The sequence below is a fragment of the Tiliqua scincoides genome, chromosome 1 (assembly GCF_035046505.1).
Source record: "Tiliqua scincoides isolate rTilSci1 chromosome 1, rTilSci1.hap2, whole genome shotgun sequence".
Lineage (NCBI taxonomy): Eukaryota > Metazoa > Chordata > Lepidosauria > Squamata > Scincidae > Tiliqua > Tiliqua scincoides.
Window position 1 is genome coordinate 190,970,653 of NC_089821.1, and position 10,069 is coordinate 190,980,721.

The following is a 10,069-nucleotide window of genomic DNA, read 5'->3' on the forward strand; positions in this document are numbered from 1 at the left end:
TAAGAGCAAAGCCGTTCTGCTTGGGCCATGCTCAGTACTGTAGCGCAGGTTTTTTCATAAAGAGGGTCTCTCTCCAACTCCTGGCATCTCCAGGTAGGGCTGTAAAGGATCCTGCCTGAAACTCCTCAGAGCCACTGCCAGTCAGTGTTTGCAATACTGAGCTAGATGCACAAATGGCCTTATTTCCTGTTTTCCTATATATTGATCTTCAGTTGAATGATTTTAGGCTGATACATATTGGCTGCCCTATGGATCAGTTACTTTTACACACACATCGTAAATTGTAATTGTCAAGTCTGATTCATTCATTCATTGGCATCCTTCAGTCTCGAAAGACTATGGTATCGCGCTCTGGATGGTTGTTCTGGCACAGCGTCTAGTGTGGCTGAAAAGGCCGATTCGGGAGTGACAATCCCTTCCACACTGGGAGCAAGTGCAGTCTGTCCCTGGCCTGTCTCCCTGGCTATGGGCCTTCCTTCTTTGCCTCTTTGCCTCAGTCTGTTGGCCAAGTGTCTCTTCAAACTGGGAGATGCCATGCTGCACAGCCTGCCTCCAAGCAGGAGGTTCAGAGGCCAAGGTTTCCCACCTGTTGGGACTAGCTGCTGGGTTCATAAGGAGCCCAGCAGCCAGAGAGGGAAGGTGCTCCTCCTGGGGCTCGAACTCCTGGAAGACAGACTGGGACTGCTTGGGCAGGCCCCTTGCCTTCCACTTGTCTGACTCTCGGAGCAGGAGTCTGATTGATATGCCAGTGGAATAATGCGAAATAAAATCGTGTGAGGCATTTCCAGTCAAAAATCTTAAGAAGTGTGATAACAGATGATTTTGATGCTGCTCATTTCCATTTCACCTTTTTAGCAAGTTCAATGGATTGCTGTGTCAGCAATCAAATTAAGTGTGGGCCAGCAGCTTGGTGCCTGACTGATCATAGTTTATCATCTGTAACTGACATGTTTGTACTCATGTAGAGCTTCTTCAAAGATAGATGTGCCAAGGTAGGTGAGGGGAGTGTCATGGATGTTGTACATGGGTTTTGATAGGCTTTCACACTGAAAAGTTTTGATCAAAGTGGAGTCTTCTTGACATTGAGATGAAAGAGCTTGCTAAAAAGAGAGCTAGATCATTAAGCTGGGAAGTCGCATCAGTGTTAACTTCAGAGCGTTAAAGGTGTGTGACAGGTTCTTGGACCATTGGTTGCTTCATTGGTGGAGTCTGCATGCCTCTTTCAGAGTTCAGCCACCTCTGTGCTGTTGAAAGAGAAATCAATGAAAAGAATTTCAGTTTCACATGTAAAAGCTGCATTGCATTCTTTATCCATAGTTTCTAAAGAGCCATATTCTTGCTTCAGAGGCTAAGAGGCTCTGGAGGGTGAGGGTGAGGCGTTTGCCCATATCCACAGTTTCACAAGGGAAAACCCATATTCATGGTTTTTGCAAGTGGTTCCAGAACAGAACTCCCATGGATAGCTGTACTGTAATAGAAATTTTTTTGTTGTTCTTTGCAATACAGTGCCAACATAAAGGGAAGGGTCATCACCCAGTTGCATCTTTGCTGGTTCTGTTCTTTACATCTCTAGGTGGGAGTGGGAATGGCTCATACTTGAAATTTTGGAGAGTTGCTAAGAGTTAGTGTTGACCAACGATTTTCAACCTCTTTGCCATGGCATGCTGGTGTGCTTTGAATGGTGTGCAAGTGTGCTGTGAAAATTTTTTGGGGGGTCATATATTAGTAGGGACACTGGGAGAAATGAACTACTGGCTCTCAGGGTGGTGTGCCTTGTCAATTGTAAGAACTAATGGTGTGCCCTGACAATTTTAACACCTTCTCAGTGTGCCATGAGATGAAAGAAAGTTGAAAATCGTTGATGTAGACCGTATTGACCTTGGTGAACTAATGGTCTAATGCAAGGGTGTCCAAAGTTTTTGGCAGGAGGGCCACATTGTCTCTCTGACACTGTGTCAGGCACCGGGGGGGGGGGAGAATTAATTCACATTTAAAATTTGAATAAATTTATATAAGTTTACATAAATAAATATATAAAAGATGGAACTTATATGAATGAATGAAGGTCTTGAATTGCTCGAGGCCTGTAAAAAGCCTTGCACAAAGCAAGACTGGTCTTTCCTTTGCTGCCGCTACTGCATCACAGATGTGAAACAACAAGAAATGGAGGGAGCCCTCATCCCTCCATTGGGCTCGTGTGAGACGTCAAACAGTTGCCCTCATGCTGAGAGCAGTTGCATCAGGCCAGTGTGGGCTCCAATAAATCTCCAGAAGGCCAGAGGCTCATTGGAGACTGGGGGCTCCCTGAGGACCGCATTGAGAGACCTCGAGGGCCGCAAGTGGCCCCAGGGCCGGGGTATGGACACCCCTGGTCTAACGCAGTAGAAGGTCATTCTCTGTAGTCAACATTTCTCTATGCTGAAACTTTCTTATAAGCAACAGTGAACAAGAAACTTGGGTGCTTCCTTTCCCTAGTTATTTGCTTGCCCCACACTGCCATCATTACCACCGCTTCCTGCTGTTACTGGGATAGAAAGCACTCCACAGGAAAGCGCATGAGATGGTAGTAGTCCATCTCAGGTTATTTCTCATGCAATGTTTAGATACTCAATAGGCAGAGAATAACCTTCTCTAAGTAACAGTAGCTTGCCAGTGGCTGTAGCATATTTAAGTTTTCAATTTGCTGATATGTTACAGTCACATGTACATTAAAAAGAGAACTCGAAAGAATTCGCACCACTGTGAGCCTTTTTTTAATGTCTACCTTTTCTTGATCCTGCTGGTGGTTTATGGCTAGAAACAGGAAGGGGGGAGAGTGCATGCGTTAGAGACAGAGAAACTTGTTTTGAATTGCCTGCCTTGGGGATATCACCGTTCCACTTAAACATATCTGAAATTCTATCTTTGAACGTTGTGAGGCATATCTCATTTGCTTTGCTTGAAAAGAGAATGAGAACCTTGGTTACAATAGCAGAATAGGAATGATTACTGGCATTATACTGCCTGAAATACAGACTGGTGCTATTTGACCTAACATAGGCACTGCTAGCTGGTGTACAGACCATACCATTACTATCTGTTGCAAACGTGGGGCTTTTACAGCTGATGTGTGTCAGGATAGCTTTTGTGAGCATGCATGCATTGTGACAGTTTTACGTGGTTCTGTTTAATATGGCAAAACAAAGCAGTCATTTTACAACATGCATGAGGAGTACTGCTTGCAGCCACAGTGGTGAGGCACAGTGTATAGCAAACAAAAATGACTTTAGAGCACTCGCTCCCTGCCTTTTTGAAATGCACTCTGCTAGGATATAACTTCCATTCCACTTCAAAGATCTAGCTTCGAGAGAGACCTGAGGAAAGAGTCTGAAACCTCAAAAAAAAAAAAAAAATGCTGTATGTGTGCACATTCACAAAATTTCAAAAAGGCAAAAGCAGGCAGGTACTTGCTCTGGTAAAGAGTCCGTTGGAGAATGAATTCCAGAACAATAACCATTACAAAAAAATGTGCTTCCGTATATTAGCATTTAGAGAGAAGACTAGCACTGTTACAACTGTAATTTTAATGGCACCTGTGGCATAAAAGCATACAGTAAGATTTCCTCAGTAAAAAACAAAAAAGGTGACTTAGATCTACTCACTTTGTGAATACTCAGGTTTTCTCATTTATCTGAAAGCTACATTTTTCCCCTTTAAATCTTTTGGATAAAATTTAATTGTCTCTTTTCATATTCTTCCACAAATGATGGACACAAATCAATCAGTCAAAGATAGTAGAGAAGCAAACAGCCAACATGGTTGACTAAACAATGGTTCAGAACAGTGGTCTTCAACCTTTTTCATGCCAGACCTAAACAAACAAATAAAAACAAATATATAAATAGTGTATGAGACTGGAACCACCATCAATCCCGCCTCCCCAACCCTATCTGTATCCCACCCCCATTACACTCTCTCAGCATTGTTTGCTATAACCAAATATTCTTATTAGAGAGAGCAGAAAAAGTTACCATGAAACCTGGCACTAGTGAAAGCTATTTTAGCACAAGTGCTAAGAACCGGAGCAGGACTGGGCCACAATCTCCTGGTACCCAAAGAGTCACACCAGATGCCTCCCACTTTATCGGGTGGTGATCTAATCCAGTAGTCTTCAATCTTTTTCATTCCTGTAAGTTGCTGCGACCCCAAAACTCAAGCTGCATTAATTTCAGTGAGGATTCCATGGATCAGGCTGGGCATAGGTCTCTATAATCATCACCATGTTTTCTTGACCTTATTGGAAAGAACACTGAAGAGAAGTTTGTGTCTCGAAGCCCTGATAAAGCAAATGCTGTTCATCTACCAGCGAATATAAGAAATAGTTATATGTGACTGTGTAAACATCTCCAAACAGCTGGCTTTGGCCCTAGCTTGTGTCAAGCAATTGGCATGCCTCCTGATTAGAAATTAATTAGATTGGTGTCAGCAGAGCACACACAGTTTCTTTCTCATAGAAGAACATGCCAAATCCATTAAGAATAAACTACTTGATGCTGATTCCAGTCTTTCATGCTTTGTCAGTTCAGCTGCATATCTTGCCAGTATTAATGAGATTCACTGTGCAAGTACTTTTGTTGGCATAAGTATACTGTGTTCTAGTTTTATACAGAAATCTCATTCCTTTTGGCTCCAATACTTTTATCCTCTTTAAAGTAGCAATCTCATGCTAGCTGTAGACCCTATGGCATAAATAAATACACTGAATATGGTCTTATGAAGATTGTTTTGATGATTTATTTTCTCATTTATCCCTTGCTTTGTTTTTCTAGATTTAAATTAAGTGGTGGCTTCAAAATTCTCATCCCTACATTTGTGATAGGGTTTCTGACATTTCTCTCAGAACATAGTGTAATCCAAACTAAGGCCTTAAAACTAGGGTTCTGTGGAGTGGTAAGCTGTGACATATGAAGGGCATGTGTGTTAAATTCCAGGGTAGAATAGGATCCTGATGCAAGTGGAACCTTTTTTCTCCTCCCATCAGCCAAGATTCCTGAATGATTTGAACATAAGGCAGAGGACCTGAACAGATTCACAGCACAACTGGAAGCTAAAGCAATGGTAGGGTTTCTTAACTATGGTTAGTAGTAAGCATGGTTTGATATGATGTAAGAACTAAGAACATAAGGAGAGCCCCACTGGATCAGGCCAAAGGTCCATCTAGTTTAACTTCCTATACCTCAAGGTGGTCCACCAAGTGCTTCAGGGAACACTCAAGACAACAGACATAACCTGTGTCCTGATGCCCTCCCGTGCTTCTAGCATTCTGAGGTAACCCACTTCTAAAACCAGGAGCTTGCACATACCTATCGTGACTTGTAACATGTGATGGACTTTTCTTCCAGAAATTTGTCCAATCCCCTCTTAAAGGCATCTAGGCAAGATGCCATCACCACTTCCTGTGGCATGGAGTTCCACAGACTAATTACATGCTGGGTAAAGAAATGTTTTCTTTTGTCTGTCCTAACTCTTCCAACACTCCATTTTAGTGGATGTCCCCTGGCTCTGGTGTTGTGTGAGAGGGAATAGAGCATCGCTCTATCCATTCTATCCATCCCCTGCATAATTTTGTATGTCTCAGTCATGTCCCCTCTCAGGCACCTCTTTCCTAGACTGAAAAGCCCCGAACACTGTAGTCTTTCCTCATAGGGAAGGTGCTCCAGCCCAGTAATCATTTTGGTTGCTGTCTTCTGCACCTTTCCATTTCCATGATACCCTTTTTGAGATGCGGCGACGAGGTGTAGCCTTACCATCACTTTGTATAACGGCATTATAATATTAGCCGTCTTATTTTCAATACGTTTTCTAAACGTCTGAATGTTTTCTAAATGGCTGAACGGAGTCACCACCAGTGCTATAGGCATCCTCTAGCTAGCAGCTACTACAAGTCTAGCATTCTTGCTATCTGCTTCCTTTTCCAAAAAGCGTTCCTCTGCTGTCCACTTCTTGTTAGCGTCACTTTGCAAACAAAGCCTTGGCAAACAGACAGAAGAGTCATAAGTGTGACGGGGGAATTTGAGTACTATGAATACCTGAAACTGCAGAAACTGAGTCCGCAGATGCAGGAGGGACTGCTGTGTGCTCAGAATGCTTTGCAGTTACTGGTTTGATTATTTTGGTATCGTTGAGTAAGTAGGAACAGGAACTGGTTTCGTGAGCAGATTTTGCGTCTGTATGTGTCTCGATGCCTTATTATGTTTCCTCTAAATGCAGCGTAGATAGTCCAACTTACTCAACATTTTAAACTTGAGCTATTTGTAATACAAGAAAATCTTTTATTAAAGATTTTACTTAGGGTTTTTGGGGCCTTTTTCTCAGTCTGTAGCTAATGTGCAAGTGTGACAATTCACAGCAATATGGAGATGGTGAAGTGCTTTGGGATCCCTAGGAATGAAAGGTGACAGGTGTTAAACACATACATGATGTACTGCCAGTGGCAGATCTAGGTCAAAATTTGGGGTTTTATTTTTGGCGGGGAGGGAGGAAGGAAAACTCATCTCTGTACCACATGTGCAAGTTTTATTTGAAAGTGCTTCTTACTCTCTTCCTTTTTTTTTTTTTTTTTTTTTTTGCTGGAGATGCTGCCTGGCTGTTAAATGGATTCTTGCTGCTGCTGCATCTTCAGCCCTCCGTTTTCTACCAGGCTGTGCATATGGATTATATGGTTGGTTACTCTCACATGGATAATTCATTGCATATATGCTCTGCTTGGTAAGCAGCTGGGAATTGTGTGTAGAACCGATGAGAAGGGACAAGGGTATGGTCACAGAGTAAATTGAAAGATGTGAATTTCCTAAGACTTCAGACTTTCTGTTTCTTTTGGTTCATTTGGGATACACATATTGGAATACACAGCCTTCTCAGGCTTTAAACTGACTGCCAGTTTCCTCTTAAATACAGTATTTTCTTCAGGGTATTTTTAATTACCTGTCTTCACAAATTTTAATATGTTACATTCTGTTTCAAACTTGTTAGGTCTAGACCTTCTGGCTTCAGAAACAGAACTACGTTAGGCCAAGTCAGACCAGTCAAACATAGTTTTTGCTTCATAGGGAATCTTCCCAAGATCTTCCAACCTCTACATATCTAGGCGTGTCTTTTAATTCTTTAACTGACACAGTTGGTCGGCATTGGCTCAGGCAAAATAGTAGATGTGATAGATTTATTTCTTTTTCACATTTTTATGCTGCCTTTCCTCCAAGGAGCTCAGGGTGGTGTACGTGGTTCCTTCTCTTTTTTTTATCCTCACAACAACCCTGTTAGGTCAGTAAGACTGAGAGATAGTGACTGGCCCAAGTTCACCCAGGTTGCTTCATGACTGAGTGGGGATTTGAACCTGGATCGCCCTGGTGTACGTCCAATTCTCAAACCACCACACCATCCTGTATCAATGGGTCTGTGGGCAGCTCACCTGCCCCAACAATTTTGTGGTGGTATCTAGAAAGGAGCTGCTCTAGGCTGTCTTATTTATTTATGTTGTGTACAGGACCCCTTCACTAAAGAACAACCACAATTTCCATCTGACTTAACAGACTGCTCCAGGTGTTCTGCAGCACCTTGGAGTGTCTCTGCACTTCCTATTGCCATTACTTTCATTTCTTCCTGATTTACAGATTTGTTCCCTTCTTGTTTTCTCCCTCTCCCCCCCTCCCCCCCTCTCTCTGTGTCTGTTTTTACTACACTGATCCAGAAATGTGGAATGTCCTAGAGCTATACAAGCTTGCATTCACAGGGGATTGCAAGGTATTTATGAGAGCTTCTGCTCTAGGGTTGCCAGATTTATTTCAGGTTGGCTGCTTTTGTTGAAAATAATTCACTAATGTGCTGTATATGACCGCCACTAAAATATTTTCTTTACTTTGCTGGGGTGCAAGTCTAGATGTGCTTGAAGGCAGGATATTTTGTGCAGGAATACAGTACCTTCTACCATACTCATTTTTTATCCTGTTGCTATTGTTTTGTCAATGAATCTGTGTAGCACTGAAGAATTGCATGTAGTTTCGCAGTTAGATTCCAGCCTAGGGCAAATTTAATCTAAAATCCAGTTTGATGACTGAAGAGAGACCTTCAAGGGGCTTTTCCACACAATCAAGCTAAGTGGCCAGCTGCATCTTATCCTTTGTGGGGTGCTCCCACAACTCCTTACAGTTTGATACCTCTTTTAAATGCAATAGCTTGAGGGGTTGGACATACTTCAGAAGTAGACTGCATTGCTGTAAGAAAGAAAACCTTGTGATAAGTTTTTTTTTTTAAAGGCTAAATGAGTGTTCTCAAGTGTAGAAAAGGAAAGTGCAGGAGCTGAAAGTAAGTGGGGGCTGTTCAGTCGGAGCCATTAAACCATCCCAGTTTCACTTTAGCAGTAATCCTCAGTGAAAATTCTGGAGGATCCCTTTGCCTGTTACTGTTGAGAGGACTTCACTGCAGAGATATAGCTGATGGAGTTTATCAAGACATTGTCTTAAGACAGTGGTTCTCAAACTGGTGGGTCGTGACCCACCAGTTCATGTGAGGCTTCCCCCATTCCTTTAAGGGGCGGGGGAAGGGGAGGGAGGCAGCGAAGGGGGGTGCTTTGCACTTACTTTCAGAAGGCAGGGCTGCAGCAGGCTACAGGAGGTGCAGGGAGCTCTGCGCAGCCCTTTCCGAGGCTTGGAACTTTCACTAAAAGTGGGCGCAAAGCACTTCCGTTTTGCAGGAGGTGCTTTGCGCCCGGTTTTAGCAAATGTTCCAAGCCTTGGGGAGCATTGTGCAGGGCTGCGCAGGGCTCCCCGCACCTCCTATAGCCTGCTGCAACCCTGTCGTCTGAAAGTAAGTGCAAAGCACCCCCCCTTGCCCCCCTTAGCGACACGATCCTGGGGATTGCGTCACTGCCCTAGCCCCTCCCCCACAAACACTTACTAAGCGAGTAAAGCTCCCTCAAAGTTTGAGAACCACTGCCTTAAGATATTTTGGGGTGAGTCTAATCCCCTGCTGAGGGATCACAGCACATTTAGCCTTCAGATGACTAAAAAAACTGTAACTAAAACCCGATAACCAAAGAATGGGATCGCAGGCCAGCATGGGAAAAGGATGTGGATTTAGGTGTGTTGCTTTGTACAAAGTCAATTGCAAGCTTGTGTAGTGCAATAGTATGGAAGTCAACCTACAAACAGGAGGAATCTAGTCTGCATCTCGCTTTTGTTGTTGCTAAGTAGCTAACTTGCTAAGTAGCAAACCACATTTTCTTAGCTTCATGACCCCATATTAATATTACAAAGAAGTTGCAATGCTTATAACAACACACTATGATTACTTATGTACAGCCATTTGAACATAGTTTCGTCTTAACCAGTTGGGGAGCTTGTGACATGTTTTCATGTAAGACCGTAAATGTAATGGAACTGATTGTGCTATCTTGGAGAAGAACGGCATTTGTTCCTTGTAGACAATGTGGCTTTGCTACCAAAGAAGTGTAATCTTCATAAAAGAGGTATAGACTGCGTGCAACCAAGAAATAGGTGGAGGCACACTATAAATTGATAGGCTAGGAAGGCCAACATGGATCATTTAGTGTTCTGATAATTGCTTAATAATATTTATTGTTTGTATAGCACTATCAATATGCATGACACTTTACCAAAAAAGAGAAGGCAGGTCCCTGCCCAAAGGGGCTCACAATCTAAAATAAACATGACAGTCGGAAGGGAGGATGAGTGGTATTGGAACAAATGGGGGGAAAATATGTGATTATTTCAGGTACCAAGCTAACTGTAGTTTAGGCTTATTTATAGTAGGGTAAAGGGTGTTGATTCAAAGGGTTTGTCCAGTAACTAAAGTCTGCAGGAAAATTAACTAATCCTAATGCAGCATGGTGACATGAATGTGCCTGAGCACCTAGGTTATATTTTCAAGGAAATATAGCTGCAAAATTGCTTGTTTTTTTTTTTCTCACAGACCACTTGACTGAATGCAAAAATCTGCCATGGCCTGTAAAGTGGTTTGAGTAAAAGTCTCCGGCTGCTGATCCTTCCCCCCTCCATATCTGTTCTGGGCAGCA